The following is a 26,155-nucleotide window of genomic DNA, read 5'->3' on the forward strand; positions in this document are numbered from 1 at the left end:
ATATATGTGGGGACGGCATGAGTGGTCGTCTTAAATAAAAGACACGTTCTTAAACAAAAACATATATATTGAAGATTAAATTTACATTGGACGGACGATTAACAATTAACGATTAAATAACAAAAAAATAATAAATGAGAGTTCGTCTAAAAGTTTTGTATAACTCCTCTTTGGAGTGCATATCATCACGTCTTTTTTGGTTCGTTCTCCATCACGCTCTCTCCCGGGAAATCCCCACTGCTTCCTCGTCGTGCACAGAGATCAGCTTGCGGCTTACATAGACTTGGGGGATTTCTAGCTTAAGGCGACTTCTAGTCCATAGTGTACGAGACACCTGTAACATCGGACATGGATCTTATCGCCAGGATCGCGGAAGCGGCAGCACGTGTCCGTGACACTCCTGGCCAATTTGAACGGGTTCGTGAATCCACGCGCCGACGCTGTGAAACGCGCATTGTGGCAAATGGAAGGAATTCTGAGCATTTGCTGTGATGTAATGACGTTTTATAATAAAAATCCTATTAACACCGCTATTGATATCATTTGTTTTCTCCTCATCCAAACCTGCACTTATCGCCCTCTAGCGGTCTCAGTTTTAATTTTCGGACACAAGTTCCTATGTAAATCTTGTTCATCATGATATGACAGACCAGCATGTTAAGTTTGTAAACGACCTTTTGGGACACCCTGTATTTATATATATATATACACATATATATATATATATATCAACCTCTCCTAAATAATCACCACCATTTTGTATTACAGATTTAGAGTTTTCAAGAAGAAAGTACTCTAATTTGACTTGCAGGTTTTTGCATTTTGATTTAATGATGGTGCTGAAATAGCAAAAGAAAAATGTGATACAAATTGCTTAAATTGGAGATATTTTGAGAAATACATATCACATAAGAAGCGATGCTTTTGAAATTTAATAGACCTATCTAATGACGTTAAGGAAAATAGTTTTTTCAACTTTGGTTTCTTTAGATATGCTAAATATAGTGAAAGTTAACTTTCACGAAATTTCCCACTTTAACATCCAAATATTCTGGACGATATTTTTTTTCTTTTTACCTTCATAGCAAAATAATCTGAGTAAAATACATTTTTTTCTTATTCTTCTTTTCTAATAGAAGTGTTATTATAGTCGTAATTTTACGACAAGTTTTCATTAAAACTACATTCAGTTTTAATAATATTTAATGCAAAACATCTTGTCAACTCTGAAGACGTTTAATTTAGTTAATTATTGGTTGTGTGAACCAGAATTCAAATGCTTAATTATATGGAGAATTTAACTAGGAGTCATATCACCAAAGTGAAGTTTGAAAGGCAATAGAAACACTAATTAATGATACCAATAATGCGTAATTGCGTTCTAAACGTTTTGAGTAATAGGAGAGTATTATGTTAGAACTAAAGAGTATTTTTAAGAAAGTTTCAGGACTGCAGTTAAACAGTTATTACATTTTTAGTCACGTATTTTGTTTGAATAAGTAAGGCGCTGATTACTGATATGAAGTCTTTAGACTCATGATTTAGTGTGCATTTTTCGAACTAAAAAAATCAACACACTTTAATAACTTATGATCAAACTATTGAATTTTCAATTACGAAAACCCAAACTTAATGGTTTGATTTGTTAACCTTAAATATGCTGATGATTTAGAGAGTACAATATTTCAGGTTAAAATTTTAGACGCAAAAATTTTGTTCTTTGAATAAACACGTCTTTTCTTTGGACAATTTCGATTCTTAATCCTCAAAACATAACTGCGTCATGGAAAATACGTTTTCAATGGTTTAATCTGTTTAAGCGTTGAAAGTTTGGTTAAGATTAATTATTTTCGTATATCCCTGGAATCAGTGATTGCAATAATATTAGTACATAATTATTAAATTCCCTTATCCGAAGAAAACGGTTCAGAAATTTTTGAATTTTAATGTATACAAGTATTTACCTAATTTTAAGCAATGCACAAAATAATCAGGAAATTTAAGCTTATCCTTTTGAACCATTAAAAATATACCAATTCGGTTATAGCTCGGAAAAATATGATAAATAATAAAATAAGAAAATGTATTATTAAAAGTAAAAAGTTATTAATATTAGTTAAAAGTTTTAAAAGCAATTAAAAGGTACTAAACTAACAAAAAAAAGTTTTGAAAATTTTTCATTTTTTTAATATTTTAATACTATACGTCATTCTCTTGAGCTTTCCAAACTCGCTGTAGTAACACATTAATAATCTCCTGCTAGTATACTAGTTTAAGATATTAAAACTTTTTACAAGATATCAGCTATCTTTTAATAAAAATATCTCTCCAAGCTAATTAAACTTCCCTTAAATATTTACAGAAATTTCTAACTTTAATTATTCAATAATTCACTAATGGTTTAGTTCAGATGGAAGTATGAGAAATACCAGACTCAACTGAGTATGTCTTTTTCGGGTATTTTTCTTTTTTAAAAGCTCGTTACGGAAATTCTGACTTCATTTCGGAATTTTAGTTAAATTCGTAAAGTTTCTGAAATGATTTGCTACTATGTCATAATCCATCAACATAATGGTAAGAATTTGCTATCAGAATAAAGTTTACGGTTAGTCATATACCAATTCTTCGAGCGTAAATTAATTTCCAGATGTTGGTTCAATTTGGCTGTTATTTCTGAGTAACAGAATAAATTTCATTTGAGGAAAAGGAAACGGATAAGTATTTATTTTACTTGATTAATGGCATATTTGCTTTATTAAAAGAATAGTAAATTAATAAAAAAATACAAATAATTAATAATGGTTTCTAACTATATATAGGAATTTAATGAAGTGATTAAAGGAATTCTTATTGGACAAGCAAATCACATGATGTGATCATCCATGAACAAAACAGCTACAGGCTTGTTGCAATAAATGAATAGTAATTGTCATTATCAGGAAGCTGATGAAAGTAATTAATCTAATGCACACTCATTTTATATTCATTTAAATACAAAGATATGTAACCGATGCAAAATTATTCTCTGTTTTTATATTTTGGAATTTGATGCTTATTAGTGAAAATTGAATATAGTCATGTGATATTTTTCGTTCTTGAGTCAGGTTTAATATTAAGACTACTTTAATATTTGATTTAAAACTGTATCATGTCGTGAGCAAGATATTTTATAATAAACTAAATATCTGACAGTAAACCTATTAGGTAAAAAATTTTTCAACCCCGAGCACATTCCCTGGTTGAGCTTATACTACAGTAAAAGATTTTAATAGTACTTTATTTAGCTGTTTCCCATTATTATTTTGAAATGGCACCAAAGCGAATTTGACCTTTGAGACATTTTACAAAAAGTTTTTGTGAAGCTTACTGTTTTGTCCTCTAAAGGGTGATTATGATACCTGTATATAATTAAACGGGATCATATTTTTAAACAGTATGAACAATAAAATAGCTGATAAATATGCTAACTGATGGTTGAATAAGTGAATAAAAAAGTGAAAGGATTGTATGAAGAATACAAAAAGAAACGGATTAAAGAAACGGGAAACTTGTGCTTAATAATTCAATTAATTGAATCACTGAACATTTAATAACCATGCTCAATCATTTAATTCAAAAATTATCGAATGAGCGTAATGATTCATGGGTGGATAAGTAACCTAAATTAGTAAATTGGGATTTAGAGAGAGAGAGAGAGAGCAAATCAGTTTGTTTGCTGAGAACTATTTTAAACTTGTGATATGGCAGTAAAAAACCAATAAATATACACCGAAAAAACTCATGGTCAAATATATCAAAATATATTAAACTTCTCCGTGTTTCTGGCTCTATGGGAACAACAGTTAGCTCGATGATTTTTACCGAAGCTCTATGGCAATGATTTTTTTAAATTTCACAAGAAAATATGGTTTCACAATGTGATAAAATTCGGTAATTTTATCATTTTACTTTAGAGGATGGCATAAAAACCTTTTAATCGGTTAAATTGATTTTAGTTTTGAATTTTTCACTAAATGTGAGGTAATAAAAAATATAGTTTTGAGAACTAAAAATTCCCGATTATCCATTATAATATTTTATTACGAACTGTTAAAATTACCATATCATATGTTTTGGTTTCCACAATCAAAATTTTGGTCGTTTCTTTATGAGAAAAGCCATTGCCATACCGTATGGTTATTTGACCAGTATTTTTTTCTCCGTGTAAAATTATATTTGCTAATTATTTATGCCTTACATTATAGCTCTCTCATTTTACAGAGAATTTCATAGTAGCCCAAAGAAATTTTCAACGAGTAAAAATAAAAATAAATTTTAGGCAAAAATTTTGTTTGCAAACCCATGGTTTTACTACCGGTTACTCTACCTATTTCGAAATAAGGCAAACAAAATATTAGCTTTTATGCCATATACCAGTAGATGCATATAACATGAAAGATAATGTAATTTTTTTATTGTGAAACTTATGTTCGATGAAGTGGACTAAGACCCGCTTACAGGGTCGTTCAGTCGCCTCCCACTAATTGAGTCAGTTATTTAAGAGGGATATTTATTTACATCCCGCAAGTTTTATGCAGCGTAAAATGGGTTTCAATCAAATTTTGTGAGAAACTTGGCAAATTCGTATCAAAAACTGTTTTACCCAGTATCACAAGTTGTAATAGAATTTCTTTGGGATAATTAACTGGTGTCCCAATGCAATTTAGGAGGCAGCTTAAGTGGTCAGTGATGAATTTTACTTTGGAAGAACATGAATGAATTCAATCAACGAAAATATGACATGTGTGACGGAATTTTAGAAATCTACTCTTTAAATCTAATCTTTAGACCGTTGTTTGAATGCTGTCCATTTTAGAGTACAGCATTTTAAGTTCCATTTAATTAATTAATTTTATTACGCTGATTTGTATTACATACAAATTATAACAACAATGATATTTATTCAAATCCTAAATAGCAAAAAGTATCAAGAAATATCCTTGAATAAAACTGATTTCCCCAGTTAATCAAAAAAATATTTTATTTTAATCCCTTCCAAATGTAATTAATCTGTTTTATCTTTAGCTTACGTAATCGTGCATTTTCTTATTTCTCTTCAAATTACTAATCCTCAACGAATATATTTTTCTCGGTGAATTGAAGTAGTATTACCTATTGATAAGTTTTTATTTTCGCAATAAAGTTTTAATAACTAATATTTGCATTTGCCTTTAAATGTATTCAATTAGTTTTTAAAACTCAATACTCTCAACTCTACCTTAGTTTGGAAGCACTCAAATTGCTGTTTATTTGTTTTCATAAAAAACGTTATAAGTAAAACCTCATTAATTCATAAAATAAGTATTTTAATTTGGTGAAAATAATTTAAGCTTTAAGGTTTTGGCATTTTTTGTTCGAAATCTGATTTGTGCTGCTTTTATGAATTATTGACATAAAGATTTTCATACTATCGATATAATTTTTAAGAAGGGAGCTTCATTTTATTCCCTTTATTAGTTTCAGCTTTGTTATATTGTTATATTGTTATATATTAAGTCATTTGTTAAAATGTAAATGAAATATTGATCTATCTGTCTTTTGATCCTTAAAAAATTATTTAAGTAATTAAGGTCATCCTACTTCATACATAAAAATTCCAGATCTATTATCAACATTTATTTATTTTGAAACTTTTTAACTTTGTACATCTTCTTTAATGACAAAAGCAAATTCGCTAAAAGAACTACTTAATTAAACATGTCTTATAGGTATATTTGTAACAATAGCATGCTTATTTTATTTTCAAAAACCTGGTTTTACCTTGTAATTAATCAAAAGCTTTTTTTTCTACTTTTTCAGATGCCAGAAGCATTAACGTTTCTAGTTCTTTCTAAGCTTGTTTATGAATGTATTTATTGAATATTAATAATTCTGTGTCTTCAATCATTGCCATAAGTTTTTGAGGATGAAAACATTTCGTTTTATTGATTAATGCATGAGAAAATGTTCTGTTGGATAACGCGGTTCGTTAATTTCATTGATTTTATTCAATTTCTTAAAGAAAGTTGTTCATTGTTGGGATCCAATTGATAAAAAATACTTTTTGTTCCAAAACATAATACAGTTAAAAAAAGTATCAAATTATATCTATGAAGCGGAGTGTTTTTATGTGTATTTATGGGTAAAGCAGAATGTTCTGATAAAAATCCGCAACTCTGAACGGATCCGCACTAATTTGGTGCACATTCGTTTGAAAAAAATGACGAACCTAACTGTCGAATTTAAAACTTCCTCCGATCACCGGTTCCTTCGCAGCTTACGAATAATAGGATTTTCTATAGTATTTGATGCATATTTTATAATATGAGTGATTTGCTGGTCATCAGCTCTAATCAATCAAAAATTTGTTTTATCATGTTCTTCTGAATTATTTGTGTTAGGTTTCCCACTCTGTTAGAAATTTTTTCGAAAAAAAGGATTAAATATCAATCTATTTAATTGTTTTTTTACCATATTCAAACAATACAGTGATATAACCATAAATAAGATGGTAATCAAACCATTAACAGTGATAAAATCCCTTTATTAGCTATTTTGACCTAAAACGGTTAAATAACCAGAATTTTGCTGTACCAACTAGGCCCACCTAATGCAGCAACCTAGTTCCTTGCTATATTGTACATATAATAGCCGAGAGGACTAATCTGTCAATCTCAGGACCACAGAACGGGGTTTCGAATCCCAGCGTTGACACCACTATTCCCTTAAACACATGAAGAGTTTCCAGTGTCCAGCATCCTCCAATTTGTGTCCTGCACTCTCCAATGCCCATTGCCTAACGAGAAGCCTAGCTCCTGTGTCCAATTAGATTTTCATTTATGGTATTGAGTCATAGTACCAGTAAATGGTTAGGAAAAACCGTATAGTTTTGTATTTATAACCATACTAGTTGTAAACGGTTTCAAAACCGTAGAAGTGAAAAATATTCTTTACCGTAAATTTTACGGTTAATCGGATGGATAGACTGCTGTCGGCTATTTTACCGCAATTTTAGAATAAAATTCTAATAGTGCATGTTCAGCTATCACTAATAAGATCAACGTTGATAATTTCGCAACGTAAGGGAACATCACGGCACCGTGCTTTAAATGGTATATGAAACTGCCACTATCATGCCGTTAGTCATGAAATTGAAGAGCCATAATCTCCGTGCTCATCAGTGATACGAATCAAGTGATTCTGATCAGTGATTCAAATTAAATGATTCAGATCCTGGATTTGAATCAAGCAATTCAGGTAGGGGATTCGATTCAGGTAATTCAAATCACTATTCGAATCAAGTGATTCAAATCCCTAATTGAAATCAAGCGATTCCAAACATTATTCGAATCAAGTGAATAGAATCACTGCTTCATATCATTATTACGAGTCAAGTGATTCACTTCACTAATTCGAATTAAGTGATTCAAATCATGCGATTTGGATCAGTGATACCAATCAATTGTTTCAATATTGTTTAAATTCTATTTGAATTCTTCATACCCTCCTCCCCTTCAAGTAAAAAGCCTGATACAAATACAGCAATCAAACCTTGTGAATCTCCAAAAACGGCGAAAATTATTGACGTATATCACGTTACAAAGGAGGAGCCTAGTATCAGCTCTTGGTAAAGGAACATTATGCACATATGCATTACAGAAGTTAACACTATAAGTACATGAAAATATAGGTAAAGTAAGCAGAATTGAAAATAGACTAATAGATTTAACAGAAATTTGTCAAAGGAAGAGTGCAACATGAAGAAAGCAAAAAGACAGCTATGTTTTAGAAAACAAATGAAAAAAATTTTGCTAACTTTTTTATTATATCAGATTGAAATGATGGTTGTCATTGGGATTTGGATTTTGCTGTAAATGATTTGCCACTGTATATTTTTGTAATAAAATACTGTAATCAGCTAAAAAAATTTGTTTTCTTCTTTCTGACTGTGCTTTATGCTAATGTAAAATCTGTCTTTATGCAAAACTTATTATTAACTAGATTGAGAAGCTGGAGAAGTGTGTTTCAAATATTTAGCTATATTAGATAGTAGTTAAATATACTTTTCAGCATGCTTTGTTACGAATGGAAAATTACCGAGATGTTGGGGAAGTGGTGAGTTACTGTTTTTAAAATACCTCTTATAGAAGCAGATTTAGGAACAAAGTGATTTTCTTAGATTAATGTCTTACAATTAAGTGTAAAATTTAGAATAAAATATAACCTGACTGTTATTGTCTTTTTTTTCTTCCTACTAAGCGCATGTTCTCCTGCAATTTTTTAGCCAGTTTACAATAAAACGAACAAACAATATAGTTATTTATATGTATCACATATTGAGTATTACTATTAAAATATAATTTATTAAGTATTAATAATGTTAAAAAGAGAAGGGTGATTGCCAAGATTATTTCAAAAGCTATATTTATATACCAAAATTATACCAAAAAATATATTTCTTGAATTAAGTAATTACTTATTTAGAAAAGCTTATTTGGATCTTCAAAAGTAACAAAATTGTTTCCGTTAAGTTAACAGAATAATTAATGCAAAATTTTAATCGCATCACCCCTTTCTCTGTGTAATATTTCAGCATATGAAAATTCCAATACCGGTCAGGTAGTTAAAGTTAATAAAAATTGAAACCAACTTATAATTCACAATGCTTTTTACTTAATTCAATGAAAAATGTTTATTTGAATATTATATTTAAAGATCTATAAATTCGCGAAAAATAACAATTAAAAAACAATTTTCGTACGTTAAACTGAAGGATTGTAAAAGAAAATGGGATATATACATTTGAAAACATGGTTCAAATTTAAACTAAATGAATTCAACTTTCCATCGATATAAAATAATTGGTGCAATATTATACTGCTGTTGTGCTCACAAAGGCACTATTGTGGTAAACGTTGAACTAAATCACTGATTTTCTTTTAGACCAATATTTCTTTATAACTGGTTTACATTATAAATTGAAACGTGGTCCAAAATTTTAACCTTAAGATTGATCTGAATAAAAATAAAAATCTTTTTTCAATTTTTCACTTCAAATTTAACTAACAGACAAGCCTTGAACTTGGTTAGAAGTCTCACAGAAAAATGGGTGGAAAAAAATTTGTATTTAGTTCAACAATAAAAGTAGTAGCTCTTACAGCACCGCGACATTGGTAGAAATTTTGCACCAAGTTTCTTAGTATGTTGGTTGTGGTTGTTGGTATTTAGAGGTTCAGAATCCCAAATCCTCTAAAATAAGGCACGTTTATTCCAAGACCGTAAATTAATGTGTTTGATTTCTTAACTTGAAATATAGTCACTAATTAATTAGTATATTTCTGGAAATTCAATCGAAGCAGTAACATTGAGTCCTAGTACTTCAAAATCCGATCATCTGATCAAAAGCTACTTCGGGTGATTTTTTTTTTTTGCACATTGCACTTGAATAGATGGAAACGGTATTTTTCATGCTGATTGTGTGATGTGATAAAGAAAATCCAGATTTTTCAAGCGAATTTTTTACTCTTAATGCACTTTCTGAAGCACTTTCATACGGCTGTACAACATAATCTTCCTAATCTTTGTTCGTGAATATCTCGAAAACGCAGCTTTGATGCTGGCTATAATTAAAAAAAAAAACATTTTTGAAACGATCCAATCACTAAATTAAGTTTCTTCTTTTCTCTATTTCTTGATTTCTAGTTAAAATCAGCTTTATTTTTTGCTTACCTGAGACAGTTTCTTAACAAATTTTAATGAAAAGAAAACAACTCAGCCAAATGCTTTTATTTTTGAAAAACAATATTTATTGCACTGTTTTACCATAAACCCCAGAAAAAAAAACTTTGCAGAAGGAATTACTATTACTCTTACTTTAATTCAAATTTTCTGAATGGTATTAAATCTCCATAAATAATTAATATTTTTTCAAAAATGAAACAATTTTTGAAAATGGAACGATGGATTCAACTTTATTAACTCTTTTATTATTAACAATCTTATTATTATTACGAAAATATTTATAAATATTAAAAATAGATTCATTATGCTCCTAATTTATAGAATAATTAAGAAACACACTTTTCTTTCAGGTTGGGATTAAAGCAAATGTGTTTAATGTACGACGTTTGCTACATAATTGGAAGAGTGCTGCATACAAATTATTCCAAATCCATGAATATTAACAATTATTTTATCTTTCTTTAATTAGTCACTCTAAATTATGTATAATTAATTCACTGAATGTTAATAAGTTTATTTTATGTTTGAAACTTATTATGAAAGAGTATCGTTTAAAATTTCAATGTAAATTCACTATTCTTAAAATAAAGACAAAGATTATTATTTCATTTTAACCAAGTAAAAAAAAAATTTGTTCATATACTTATTTTAAATTGAATTTTCTTTCTTTGTCTTGATTTGAACAAATTTGAGTAAATCTATTTCAAAGTAAATAAAACATTTAAATAATAAACGTGGCCATACTTTTGAATGGAGATAAATTCGTTTCGACGATAATATCGTGATAAATACTTAAAGTAACATTAAAAGAATGATGGGAACTTGCATAGCCATTTAGATCAGAGCCCTAGTTGGATTTTAAGTAATTTAGCTAGATTTAAAATGGCCAGAATTTTGATAAACGATAAAGTTAATTTTGCGATAAAATGGCGATAAATGCTGCTTACATTCATCATGAAATAAATTAAACTTGTATTAGTCTTGCGCTTGAAGCCTTCTAACTAGTCGTAGAGGATTTAAAATTTGGATAGTAAGATTTCATTGTTTCAGACGTAAAAACAAATTAATAAAATCGTTGTAAAAATGCACTGTCGTACTTAGGAACCTTGAGTGTCACATTTAAGGGCTGGTTACCTTAAATGAGACAAAAATGTCCTAAAGGCGACTGTGAAATATATTTACTTAAGTTGCGGATAATAATTCGATTTCAGCAGGAAAAAATTGCTTAGAACTGGCGCCGTAATACTTCAGCCCTTTCCGGTGAAAACATCCAATAAAAGGTTAAGTTAGACCTAAATGCGACAAACTTATATGAAATCGTGTTGCAATTAAACACACTAACCTTATATGAAACAAGGGTAATCGGTTTAGCAATCCTCTCATTGCTAATACTTGAATAAATTTCCACCACAACAGTCTTTACACATCCTTTTTTGAACAATTTATTCGAAAAATTTTGTTTTAGTAAATGAAAATTCACTTAAAGGTTTTCGATTCTTTTATTGTTTTTACACTGACATACAGTTTTAGGGTACAGTAGTATACCCTAAAACTGTATGTCAGTGTAAAAACAATAAAAGTACAAACACAAATGGTAGGGGATGATTCCAAGAAGTTGAAATTATATTTTTTAGAACGTTTTTCGTTCATAAATATAAGTAAAATTATTGATAAAGCATTTGGTATTACATTTTTTTCAAATATATTAATTAATTTCATGTTCTTGGTTTGTGACAAAACCTGTGGAATCATCCAGTTAGTTTTGTAAAATATATTTCTGTCCAAATTTCGTTAAGATAAAAACTATTTCTTAAAAACGATAAAAATAATTAATTTTTATCAGAATAATACGCATAGAGTAATAAATGAACAAAATTTATTCTTTAGATCATTCGAATTTTTATTTTATTTTATATCCTAGAAAACTTAAATTAAAAGCCAGTAGAAAAATATTTTCTACTAATAAAATACTGTATAATTATCGAAAATAACTAACAAATTCAACTTTATAACTCTGAAGTCAACAATAAAATAAGTCCCAAGGATTAATTTTATTCCAATTTATGTAGAAAATTCTATGGAAATCTACGTTCTCAAGAATAATCTAAGTTGTAATAACAGTAATCTACACATTTTCCCGAGCTCTGAGCAGATAATCAAGCAGAAACAATGTTAAGCCTTTTCGTTATATTAAGATACATAGAATTTTTAAATTTATTCATTAAATATAATTAAATCAAGTATTGTAACTGCAAAGTAAATCTAGCTTATTTTGTTTTAATTTTGGAATTTTAAAAGTAAACACAGTTGAGATTTTAATCTTTTACGTGTATAATATAGAAATTAATAATGATATTTTTCTAGACTAATATTTATTTTAAAATTTTATGGCTGAAGATTTTCATATAAATATTAGACTTTCCGGAACAGTTATTAGTTTATGGATCATTTTTTTATACTCTTATGTTTTATAATGATAAATATTTTAGGATAATAACTTTTTTTCTATAAGAATATAACATTCACTTCTAACAGCTAAAATGCATGTTCAGTTTTTCGAGTGAATCTTTATTTCGATTATTTAAACATAAAAAATATCTATGTAAATATTGCTTGTAAAGACATATAAATATTTATATAACGAATAAATATTACTCACAAAGTGCTTTTTAAAAATTCTTTCACAAATTTATCAGAGCAGTATAATAATGAAACACTTCAAGTAATCTTATGATAAGCAATATTTTCAAATTGTCAGAATAAAGTTAAAATTATTTCTTATTTATACAATATTCTTCATTTAGGAAACAAGATGTTTCTATTTATTCTAGTGTTATTAAAACAAAACTCTGGATACTTAGAAAGTAAGAATTTAGAAATTATACTAAAGTTTATTTTAATTTTATTTCATAACCAGCTTTGAACAGCTGACCTAATTCTGAGTTTGCGATTATTAATGTTCAGCTCCGTAGCCTTGTAATTTTGAATTAAACTAAGAAACGGAATCATCGGGAGCCGTGGTGGCGCAAGGGATAGAGCTTTCCCCATGCAATGAGGTGAGTCGAGTTCGAATCTCAGCGATGGCAGGTGGATAGGAATTTTGCAATAGGCTCTCTCAGTGGTGCTGTAAAATATCCGCAATTGTAGACGGATCATGGGTTAAAATCCCCTTGCCGTAAGGCTAACTTTGGGAGGTTTTCGTGGTTTTCCTCACCATTTAACTCAAATGTGGATTAGTTCCATCAAAAAGTTTTCCACGAAGGCAAAATTTCTATTACTTGATGCAGGAGTTTTCTTGTCTTTTGGATCGGGTATAAATTACAAGGCTACGGAGTTGAACATTATTAGTCGCAAACCCAAAAATTGGATCGGTTGCTCAATGACGATTACAAAATACAATAAAATGGAACTCCTGGATCAATCATTGGGTAAAACTAGCCTTCGTGGATGACTTTTTTAATGTAACTAACCCGCATTTGCTTTACATGATGAGGAAAACCACGAAAACAATGTTCCAATGGCAAAGGGATTCTAACTTATGTTACGGCTACCACTTAGCTTAATTTACGCTGATCAGGTTAATTTACATTAGGTTAATTAATCACTATGACCTATATCAGAAATCGTATCAACCTGCCCCCGCTGGTATTTGAACCTAGGGCACCTTATTGGGAGGCGAACACTCTATCCCCTGAGTAAGGTTAAGTTCTATATAAACATTTCACCTGTGAAAAAAAGATTATTACTTAATTCCTGAATTACTTAAATTATTTAATTAATAGGATTCCCGCCATACCGCAATCATGAGTCAACGGGATTGTGGATGTTCAGACTACACAATTAATTGTTCGACGCTATGATTGCGGTAATGTGGTCAGAAATGCGCACAGTACCGCAATTTCCCGGACTACTCTATAAAAAATTCTGAATCAAATTGCGGTAAAAGGTATTGTCACTTAGCATGCCGATATTTTTTCCGTAAAATGAACTGTTACCAAATCAAGTTTAGGAACAAAATGCATTGATACACTAAATTTTTACAGTAATAATTACCGTAAGGCAATCCTGATGCTCGAACCACAAAACTAGAAGTGACATTACACTGTGAAAAGTTCTGGATCTAATTAAGTAAGATTTATTTTTACCGAAAGCAAAAAATCTGATATACCGTAAATGTTACAGTAATAATTACCGTAAAGCAATCTTGATACTGGGACCTCAAAACTAGAAGTAAAATTACACTGAGAAAAATTCTGGATCTAATTAAGTAAAATCCATTTTTACCGAAAGCAAAAAATCATATATATCGTAAATGATACAGTAATAATTACCGTAAAGCAATCTTGTTACTGGAACCTCAAAACTAGAAGTAAAATAACACTGAGAAAAATTCTGGATCTAATTAATTAAAATCCATTTTTACCGAAAGCAAAAAATCATATATATCGTAAATGTTACAGTAATAATTACCGTAAAGCAATCTTGTTACTGGGACCTCAAAACTAGAAGTAAAATTACACTGAGAAAAATTCTGTATCTAATTAAGTAAAATCCATTTTTACCGAAAGCAAAAAATCATATATATCGTAAATGTTACAGTAATAATTACCGTAAAGCAATCTTGTTACTGGGACCTCAAAACTAGAAGTAAAATTACACTGAGAAAAATTCAGGATCTAATTAAGTAAAATCCATTTTTGCCGAAAGCAAAAAATCATATATATCGTAAATGTTACAGTAATAATTACCGTAAAGCAATCTTGATACTGGGACCTCAAAACTAGAAGTAAAACTGCACTGAGAAAAATTCTGGATCTAATGAAGTAAAATCAATTTTTACCGAAAGCAAAAAATCTCATATACCGTAAATGTTACTGTAATAATTACCGTAAAGCAATATTGATACTCGGACCTCAAAACTCGAAGTAAAATTACACTGAGAAAAATTCTGGATCTAGTTAAGTAAAATCCATTTTTACATCATTCATTCTTTTTTCTGTAAAATTCATTTTTTTTGCCGGAACTTATTACGAAACAAGAAAATTGATATTGCCCAATTTTTATCGTAATAATTATTGCAAAATCGCTGAATCACACCAATTAAATAAATATTACTGCAAATATTAAGGTAAAATATTTTTCGGTAAAAAGGTATGTTATGAATAATGCACTCAAAGTGCCGGTACTGTATACCGTAATTTTATCCGGAATATTTTATTCAATTGATGGTACCTATCGATCTTAAAATCAGTTTGCATCAAGCCGTAGCTTTAAGATCTAAGCATAGTCCTTCAAATCCACAACTTCTTTATGTGTCTTTAACTACTGAGCTAGTGAAGCACAAAATTATATATTTAATACGCATAGAAAAGAAATTTAAATACATTGTGAGTATTTTAATTTCTTTTATTCAGTTAACTAGATAATAAATAGTAATTGAAATAAAATAATAAATTCTCATTTGTTAAGTTTGAAATCTTAGTCGCGAAAAAAGTAATGCCTTTTTATCAATTTGATTTAAATACCATAAAAAACTTCTTCACATAAAAAAACTAGTTATTTTATCTCTGTTTAACTGGTTCACCTAATTTAATTAAATTATCCTTTAAACCGATGCTTCAAAAAATTAAGAGCTTGTTCGATGAATAAACTTAATTATGTAATTAAGTAAGACTTAAATCTAATAGAAAACTGAAATATCTTTCTTCTTATATTGAAGTTTTTTTTACGTCTTGTGGCTGAAACAATGACGTTAATTTAAAATTATTAAATTAAATAAAACAAAAAACATTGTGTTTGCGAAAGAAATAGGGAATAAATTAATAAGTTTTAAATATTTAAAGATTCAATTGTTTAAATAAAACTTAAATGAATGTGTGAACGATTTTTAAAATTTAGAAAAAAATATTATAAAGCTTTAAATTAGAAATAATGTAAAAGCACAGTTTATTAATTTTTTGTTTTAGATTTTTTATATCATCTTAGAAGACAGTTTTAATTTAAAAAGTCAATCAAAGAATTTAAAGGTTACTGAAAATTTAAAAGTTAATTAGATTTACAGAGATTTAAATTAGTTTCATAATGAAAAATTCTAAATTGCAAATTTAAAATTCTGAAGAATAATCAATGCGCAATTTTTATTTACCTATAAGTACGAATTAATTAAAATTACATTATTTATATGATTTTTTTAAATTTTTGTTTTTCAAATAAAATATAAAAATTGTTTGTAATTAGTAAAAGGAAGATATCAAATAATTTAAACCGTAAAAATCATTAAATATCTTGCGATTTTCCAAATTAAATGGATAAATACATTTGAAAAGTTCAAAAAAAGTATCTTACACGTCAATTAATTTTATTTTAGGAAATATCCAAAAAATTTATTTTTAATAAAAATCACAGTGAAATCTAAAATGAATTATTATTATTGCTTGTATATTAGTTAAAGAAATACCAGTTAGTAAAATATTTTTTTAAGTTTTTCTGAATCCTGAAATGCAAAATAGACTTGTAGTTTTCTTACAGAATGTTTTTGTGCTTAATATGTTAATAGTTCTACTATTATTGTTTGTACATCACAGCAAAAATATTAAAAAGTGTATTTTTGAATAGCATGAGGCAATATTTGTATCAGATGAAAACAGTTTTACGTTTTTATAAACCATGAAATTTTAAAAAAATAGCCCTTTTTCCACGGATAGATCTATGTTAACAAATCTACTATCATCTGCATTGCAAATCACCATAAAAACATTAAATGCTGCATTATTAAATATGAGGCACGTTAAACACAAATTTAAGTTCCTCTAAACCTTGAAATGCAAAATAGAGTAGTATTTTCCTCAAAAAAGATCTATGTTAACTAACAACTTTACGGTCATATTCTTTGTAAATCTCTATAAAACATATAAAACTGCATTATTAAATATTAGGCAATATTTTTACAACTCAAAAGTGATTTTACGTTTTCCTAAATTTTGATGTTTAAAATAAAGTTGCAGTTTTTCTGCAGAATGATCTCAGTAACAATTCTACTATAATCTCCTTTTTAAATCTCTTGCCAGTAAGCAATCTCACAATTGGCGTCCTCCATTTTAGCTGCAAAAAAATCAGTATTAAATACCTTACATTATTTAAACAAGATAATTGCTCTTTTTACTTTTTTCTAACCCTTAAAATTTAAATTAAATGGTTGTGTTTATACCCACGGCTGTCTTCTGCGATGAAAACGTCAAGAAAATTCATAATTACTTTCAAGACATATTTTAGACAACTTAATCTCCAAGTTTTTGAATTTAAAATAAGATTGCTGTGTCTTACAGAATGATCCACATTTGAGATCTCGATCTCTTTCTATGCAAGAGAAAAGGCATTGTTAAATGCAAGGTATTATTCTAATTTTATTTAATATATAGTATACATATATATATATTATATTATATATATATTAATTATATTATATATATATNATGTATATATATATATATATATTGATACAAAAATAAAAAATAAAGATTAATAGCGTAACCGCTTAACGAAAGACTTCAACTAACGATTATTAATCAGATGCTTCAGTCCATCTACGACTCCAATGTCTCCTTAGATAGAATATTCGAGGATAGGCATTGCCAGATGCAAGGAAATGATTTGTACTGTCACGCAATTAAAAATAAAACATAAGTGCTTAACGAAAGACTTAACCTTACGATGGATTTTTAGTTACCTTAATGTATGCACACGATTATAATCAGGCCTTCCTCTGTGGAAGATTCGAAAAAAGACATTGTCAATTGCAAGGCATTATGTATATTTATTCTGTCTCGCAATTAGAAAAACAAAGAGTTTTGCGAAAGATTTGAATTTACGATTCTAAGGATGTTTACTTCTACACTATAAAAATGAACGGTCAAATTTCGCAAAATTTTCTTCGCTTTCGAGGAAACTGTTTCCTGATATATGTTTCGAGTGAAAATGTTTTCAATGTTACGAAATAACTATCATCATTTCTTCAAGAAAATGAATTTTTTGCCAAAATTTAAGAAATATTTCGACATTTCGGTGAAAATAAAGAAAAATGTCATAGCACCTAAAGTTAATAATTAAAGTAAATAATCACTTTAACTTGGGTACCATTAAGGTGGATCAATACCATCTAAACAACATTAGAAATATAAATTACGCACATGCCCATAGCGGTATTCGAACCCGAGATCTACTAGTACGCAGGCCAATTCCTTGACCACAATATAGGCTGATCGACATGTCTCGTTATATTATATTTTCGTCATATATTTGAAAGCTCGCCTTTTGTTGCAAATAACGTGATTTCATGACAAAATTATTTTCAAAATTAAAGAAACAGAACTAAAGGACTGCTGAATCGACAAAAGTGAGAGTTTCATTTCTAATAGTACATAGAAGTTTAAAAAAAGACATAATCAGTAGCTAGGCATAATTTATATTCACAGCGCAAGTGCTTCCCTTAAGATTTGAATTTACAATAGTTTTTCATTAGCTTCAGTATGTGTACGCTTAAAATATTTTCACCCTGTATGTAAGAGTAAAAATTAGGCATTGTCAAACGCAAGGAATTGCTTACATTTGAAAAACAACGAAAGTGTTTCACTAGTACCTCGAACTTGCAATTTTTACAAATTAATTCTTAAAGCATATGGTTGACATTGAATGTCGAAACAATTGTCAACCCAGTTGTGCTACAACGCTAGTAAAATATTTAAAACTAATCCGCTTTATTTAATTTATTATCTTGAACTTGAAAAAAAAATCACATGCAGTTTGAATTGCAATGATGCATAATGCAATGCTATTCCTATGAAAAACTATTTATTTGGGCCGAAGCGCATGGTCCGTTGGTCATTTGGAGTTTTAAGTATACAATGACGACAGCAATATATATGTGTACCAAATTTTGTTCGAATAAGTTATGAATCTCGACTTTGTTTAAGGTTTATACAGACAAATATTCTGCTTGCAGATTTAACAGTACGTTGTAAAAAGGTTTAGGTCAAATTACGGTATAAAAAACTGGTACTTTGAATGCATCATCTGTAAAATACATTTTTACCCTAAAATATTACACTGTAATTGTACAGTAATATTTATTTAGTTCGAGTGATTCAGTGATTTTATGGTAATTATTACAATAAAATTTACGGAATGTCAGTTTTTTGTTCCGCAACATGTTCCCGGTAAAAAAGAGATTTTACATTAAAAAGTATCGGCAGCTTGAGGGCGGGTACTTTTTTACCCTTGTTTGATTCAAAATTATTTACAGTGTATATGAAATGAAATATGCTTATTACTAGTTCTCAAAAAGCAATAACATGATTAAATATCAGTACCATATCCAGTTATCATATTAAATTGTGTATTGACTGTAATAAATTAAGCAAACAGTATTACTTAAGAAAACATAGTACAAAATTATAACAAAATGAAAATAATGTATTTAACAAAGGTATACTGAAGTGACTAAACCGACTGAAACAAGTATCACCTCTAACAAGTACCAGATCGTGAAGTTTGCTATAGTACCTAAACGATGTATCTTTGTACCTACAATACATGTACAATTACACGATATTTTTCCTCTTTAGTTGGACTTTTGTAATTTAACAAAGAATGGCAAAATTACATAAATAAAAGGCTACAACAGATAACATTAAAAATATGATTACTAGTATTTTGTGAAACAAACTAATTTGCAATGGCTTATTATAATTTATTCAGAATATAGCCTTTTAAATCTGAAATTCTCTTTGTAAGCTTGTCTTCACAGTAATCTAGCCATCCTTGCAAATATGTCTTGTGAATTTCGTCTTAGTGGCGACCCGAAATGATATCCTTTAAACTTCTCCTTTTGGAATGAATGCTTTAAGTTCTCCTATGTGAATAGACTTAATATGCAAGTTTTACTATAATACGAGTTATTCTTCTAAGTGAATTCTTCAGTGAATCTGTACAAAGGATATATATATATATATATATATATATATATATATATATATAAATATATATATATATATATATATATATATATATATATATATATATATATATATATATATATATATATATATATATATATATATATATATATATATATATATATATATATATATATATATATATATATATATATATATATATATATATATATATATATATATATATATATATATATATATATATATATATATATATATATATATATATATATATATATATATATATATATATATATATATATATATATATATATATATATATATATATATATATATATATATATATATATATATATATATATATATATATATATATATATATATATATATATATATATATATATATATATATATATATATATATATATATATATATATATATATATATATATATATATATATATATATATATATATATATATATATATATATATATATATATATATATATATATATATATATATATATATATATATATATATATATATATATATATATATATATATATATATATATATATATATATATATATATATATATATATATATATATATATATATATATATATATATATATATATATATATATATATATATATATATATATATATATATATATATATATATATATATATATATATATATATATATATATATATATATATATATATATATATATATATATATATATATANGCACATCCATTTCGGGCCCATCCTTGGTAACTAACAAATCAAAACTCAGAATAACAAATCACTTCAGCAGTGCAGTAAGAACGACACTTTAAAACCCTCTTGTTACACTCAATTTGCGCTTTTGTTTTCATCATTTGTTTCCATATTTTGTAATCTGGCAATCTTTCTGCGAAAACATTTTAAAATCATTCTTGAAAAATTTTCTGTCCATATAAGTTGATCTGATTTTGCTACTCGCTTTATAGTCCCTTTTCAATGTTTTTTTCTTTTATTTTATTTTATTTTCTGTTTTTACATGTTATTTTTACTTATTTTTACTTTATGTGATCTAATTTATTTGTTGTTATTTTTATAAAAAAATTTTTTGAGTGCTCCTCACACTATTGTATTAATATATTTTGCTTTGGCTTTATTGATACAATATCAGAAAGCATTCTGTTTTGCGGATATAATCGTATGGGCTGAAGAAAAGATTTTTTCTTTTTTTTCCGGTTTTTTAAATAAAATTTCATCCTTTTTTTTTTCTTTTTTCCTTTTTAAACTGTTTGTTATTTTTTTACTCATTTCCCCCCCCCTTTTTTCATATGTCTATTATTTTTCTTTGTTTTATTCTTCATTTTGAACTTATCTAATGAGTTCTGTTTACTTGCAGCTTAAGCGCAATAAATGAAACTTATTGTTTTTCAGCAGATTTAAATTATTACTAAAATTCAATGCATCAAAAACTTTGACAAAACTATCGTGGACACATCTTGAAAATGATTAAAATCGAAATCAAAGTGTTTCCGCACTTGAACGCCTTAGGCGACAGCTAGAAGGCAAAAAAAGTTTAATAATATCTTGCTTAAAACTATTTAAATTGTTAGAATTGGAGGAGAGTTTGAAGAAATAGAATAGTTAAATGCATTTGTGATGTGTATGAATTCGGCTTGGTAACGTACTGCATGTTGCACGAAATAATTTTGCAACGCAACTTAGCTGGTCGCGAAAGACGACTAATTACGAATAGTATGCAATTTTTTTTTTGTGAAAATCTTTCACTACGATCGCAGATGAACTGTATGTAGGAAAAATTTATGTAATAATGACCATTTTTTTATTTGTTTGTTTTTATTTTACTCTTATCATTGAACTCTTCTTGTTCGGGATATGTTTAAGATATTTATCATCCAAAGAATTTTCAGCCACTTTCAAGTGTTCTAGAATACTAAAATTATACGTAGAATTGAGTCTTGACTCAATACTTGACTCAACTCGATACTTGACTCAATGCTAATCGTAGAAATTTTAAAAATTTAGAAAAACAAATTAAATAAAAATGTTATATCTATTTTCATTTCAGACTTTCAACATCAATGACGATAGAGTCCCAAGTTTGAGATGAATAATTTTCTCGAGCAGATTGCTGTAATTGAATTTAAAAAAAAGACACTCTTTGTCTTCTTCAAATTCTTCACTGACCCGTCTTTGAACATTTTATTCTTTAAACAATTAAATATTACTTATTTTTTGTTTCACTTACTAAACCTTTTAGGATTTTTTAAATATTATTCAATAGAAAACTAATGCGCTGTTTTAGCACAGTGGTTATATAATCCAACTGAATTCCGGATTGTCCGGGGTACGGTTCTCAACTCTGGTAATAACCACCAAGTACAGGCGATATACGTGTTCGTAAAAACTGTAGAATTGAAAGTCTTGAGGTCGATCACTGAATAGTACCATTGGTACAGGGATCTGGAGAGAATTTCTTTCCCCTTCAGATCTATGTATTAATCATGGAAATAGCCTAACCAATGAGAGGTGCTGTCATCTATTCGGGTTTTTTTTTCCTAGGTCGCACTTTCACCCTAACTGCACCCTGTTGTAATTAACATTTATTCCAAGCTGACATTTTTTTTAATATTAAACTGTACCTTAATATTGTTTCAAGATAACTACTTAATAAGTTTCAGAAATTCTCTGCTGAAAATATCATAATATACAGAAACATCTAATTTTCAACAAGGATCGTATCTTCATCAGATATGTTCTCCTGAACAATTTGAAAACGTGACTTATCATTATATTGTCCCAAGCATTAAATGTAAAATGCTGGAAATGCATTTCTGCACTTACAATTTACCAAAAAAAGTTTTAATTGGTTAAAAAAGTTTAAAAAATTTTAATTTCAATTATTAACTCTATTTGAATGCATGATATGTGATATTTTATTATTTTCATTAAAATTTAATTAAATTTTGCGAAATTAATAAAAAATATCTTCAATAAATGCCTATTCAACCCAAGTGGCAAAGCTTGGAAGAATTTAAAGCTAAAAATGGAAAATATCTTTGAAATCGCAGCAATTATTTTAAAAAGTTTTGCTTAAATATAATTGAATTTCAAATAAAAATTCCACCTCACTACGAGGAAAGCAATATTTTAGCAAAAAAAAATATTTGAGGATTTAACTATTATAAAATTACTGAAGCTAAGAAAATAAAATTTATAAAAAACTTCATGAAGGAAAAGAAATCGAGGTTGTTGGTATGCAGTTTTATTTAGTAATCTAATAATATGGTATAATATTACATATATACATTACATTCTTGAAATTTATGCAACTTAACTAATCAGTAAAGCCAATGTTCTACTGCAAAATAAATATATTGAGAAATTTTATTGACAATGCATGAAGCTAAAATATTGTTTGTCATTACAAATTAAAAAGTAAACAACAGACATAACGCATATAAAAAAAAATATTAGAATGTTGATATTTATCGTTATAAGAGTTTTCTTAAATAACAAAATTGCCAAAACTATTCATCTCTATTTTCCTGCACCTCCCTGAAACTAATCTACTCCAGAAATGTTCAATTTCCTTGCTTTTAATCAGGAATTTTTTTACAAATTTTTAAGGTGATACTAAAAATTTTTAATTAACGTGTGTATTAAAACTAGGGCTGTAACGATTTTCAAATAGTTTATAAAAGCCTGATAATTGAGCTGTAACGATTTAAAATGTTAGCTAAATTTAAAACACACTTGCTCACTTTAATGTAATTTAATAGTCATTAAAATATTGTGGCGATTTTGAACTTTCTCATTAACAGCTCTAATTTATGCAAATTTATAAGACATATGAAATGAAAATGCTTAATATCCACATAATTAGGAAAATGTAATTATTTTCGTACATGTGAGTTCTGGGTTTACTTGAAATTAGAGTTAAATATAGCATGCAACATTGTAAAATGGTACTTTGCAATTTCAAATTCTGCTCATCGATAATTTGAGCATAAAAAAGAAATATTTAAATTTAAAAATTTCTTTCTTAAAGGAACTAAGATTTACTTTCAATTATACGATAAGTAATTTTTACTTTTCATAATAAATTAAAATAATACATATGAAAAATAACAATTAATACAAAAGCAATAGGGGCATGGAAGGTATAATGTTACAATTTTCCTAGCCATTGTCAGTTCATTTGACGTATAAGTATCTTTAGTTTTATTTAAAAGGAGGATGAGGAAATTCAAAAATAATTTTTAATCAAAAATTATACTTTCATATAAATAATTTATTCAAAGCTATTACTTTAGCATAAATTGGGATTTACAAAGTGAGCCAATAATAGTCATTATTTTTAAATAAAGAATATTAAGTAAATTAAAACTTAATTTTTAAAATGCTGAATAAAATAGTAATACTAATATTCAATTGAATAAACTTATGCTTTAATATACAGCCGCAGAGATATTCAATTGATAAAAAATTCATAATATTATCCATTTGATTAAAAATTAATTCTAAGTTAATACCTTCAGACGATTAACTTGCAGACGATTTTGTCAAATTAATACGTTAAGGTAATGAATATTTTATTAAAAAGAACATTCTTACAGAGAGCATTTATCACGATAGTTACCGGGCGAGACTTCGATTTTATTATTTATTATTGCAAATACTTGAATTTTAATATTATCAAAAAAAGGAGGTTACACCTCACTGTAAATTTTGTTATGTTACTTAAATAGCAAATGTATCTTATTTTAAAAAATCTAACTGCACCATTATTTCAAATGCTGAACTGTACATTGCCATTAATTTAAATTAATATTTTTTGTTGTTTGTTTTTTAATATTTCCTATAACTTGGAGTAAAAACTTCAAGGCTCCAAATAAAATGTCTTAAGAAAAGTTTACTTATCCTTAGCATCCTTAATATTTATTCTTAAAACTTCATAATCATTATTTCTAGCAATATTGAATTTGGATAGCTTAAAAAAGGAGAACCCTGATTATAAAAAAACTTATATGAAATAAAGAAAAAAAATGTATCGCTTATTAAATTTTTTTTTATTTGATCCAATAATTAATTAAATTATTTATGTTTACTCGCATAAAATTTTATGTCTATGGCTTTAATACAATTTTGTACAGAATTCCCTATTTCTTAAACTTTGACGTACAAAATACTACAGTGTAAATGATTTTTGTTAATAAATCTCAATAATAATTCGATTGAATTTTCAAACATCACATTGATTTTTTTCACAATCATAATATATTATCGCTTTATTAGTTAATGATATCTTTATTATCTATCTTTCATTTTATCAAAATTTTTTGCAAAGTAAACTATATTAATTATTCAGCTGTGAATATATTTATTTTTGTGTAATACGAATTTTTTAATTAATCATACTTGGTGATTTATTTTATGCGTCATATTTAAATATTTCATTGAATTAATCTTGATCATCTAATCATCTTCTTAATCTAAAGCGAAACAGGCTTATTCGTTGTTTTGTCCCAAAGAAAAATTTATATATATTATATATATTAGTTAGATTGAAATTCAAAATTGACATAAATTATCAAAAATATCAACGATTAATAAATTAAAAATAAGAGATGCTTTTCAAAATAAACTTTTAGGATAACATTATATTTTAAATTTCATGAAAATCTGAAAAAAGGACTGCGTAATATTTTTCCTATCCAAGAAAAGACTTGTTGATTTTTTCAAACGCATCTAAATCAGCAATATGGTAATTAAAACTCTAGGATATCATTGCAATCAGAAATTCGCAATAATTTTTATCAAATTTTAGCAAACAGTGATTTTGTAATTTTCCATCAAAATGCATTTAAAAATATTCAAATAAGAATTTATTAATGCAAATATTGCTAACACAAATTTATTAGTAACATCATTATAACAAACAAATGAATTTCTAAAGAAAGCGAACATTTTATAAAAAAGGAAAAGTCATAAATATTTGCCCCAGGTTTAAGAATAATGAGGAATAGTTGATTTTTACCTTCGTAAGCAAAACTCGAAACTATCCGAGAAGTTTTCCTGGCCAAATTCTCCGCGGCTCCAGAGTTTGACAGGAAAAGATGTTTGCCCGGCAGGCGAAAGGAACCGAATGCAGTTTCGATTTGCTGAGCCAGTACGCGGATTCAACAGCTGGCTCTCCTTATTGGTCGATGATTTTATCACGTGACTCGAAGGAACGCTCCAAGAAATAGTTAGTGGTCAGCGGGAAGACTTTATCCATCTGTAAAAAAATAGAGAACTTTTTTTAATCTTTAATTGGTGAAAATTCGAGAGCTGTATTGAAATTTAAAAATATTTTTCTCCATCCCCAAGTTTGAATTTCAAAAAATTGAAGTTT

The 26,155-nt window shown here is 27.5% G+C and overlaps 1 protein-coding gene across 1 annotated transcript in view; it reads right to left on the minus strand.

Moving 5' to 3' along the window:
• LOC107450287 (5-hydroxytryptamine receptor 2C) overlaps positions 1-25,921 on the minus strand; it is a 400,340-nt gene extending 374,419 nt beyond the window's left edge. Inside the window, exon 1 of the mRNA XM_071180097.1 lies at positions 25,799-25,921. The gene's annotated coding sequence lies outside the window, so the exon portion shown is untranslated. The remainder of the gene's footprint in view (positions 1-25,798) is intronic.
• Between the last annotated feature and the right edge of the window lie 234 nt (positions 25,922-26,155).

The sequence above is a fragment of the Parasteatoda tepidariorum genome, chromosome 4, assembly GCF_043381705.1.
Source record: "Parasteatoda tepidariorum isolate YZ-2023 chromosome 4, CAS_Ptep_4.0, whole genome shotgun sequence".
Classification (NCBI taxonomy): Eukaryota; Metazoa; Arthropoda; class Arachnida; order Araneae; family Theridiidae; genus Parasteatoda; species Parasteatoda tepidariorum.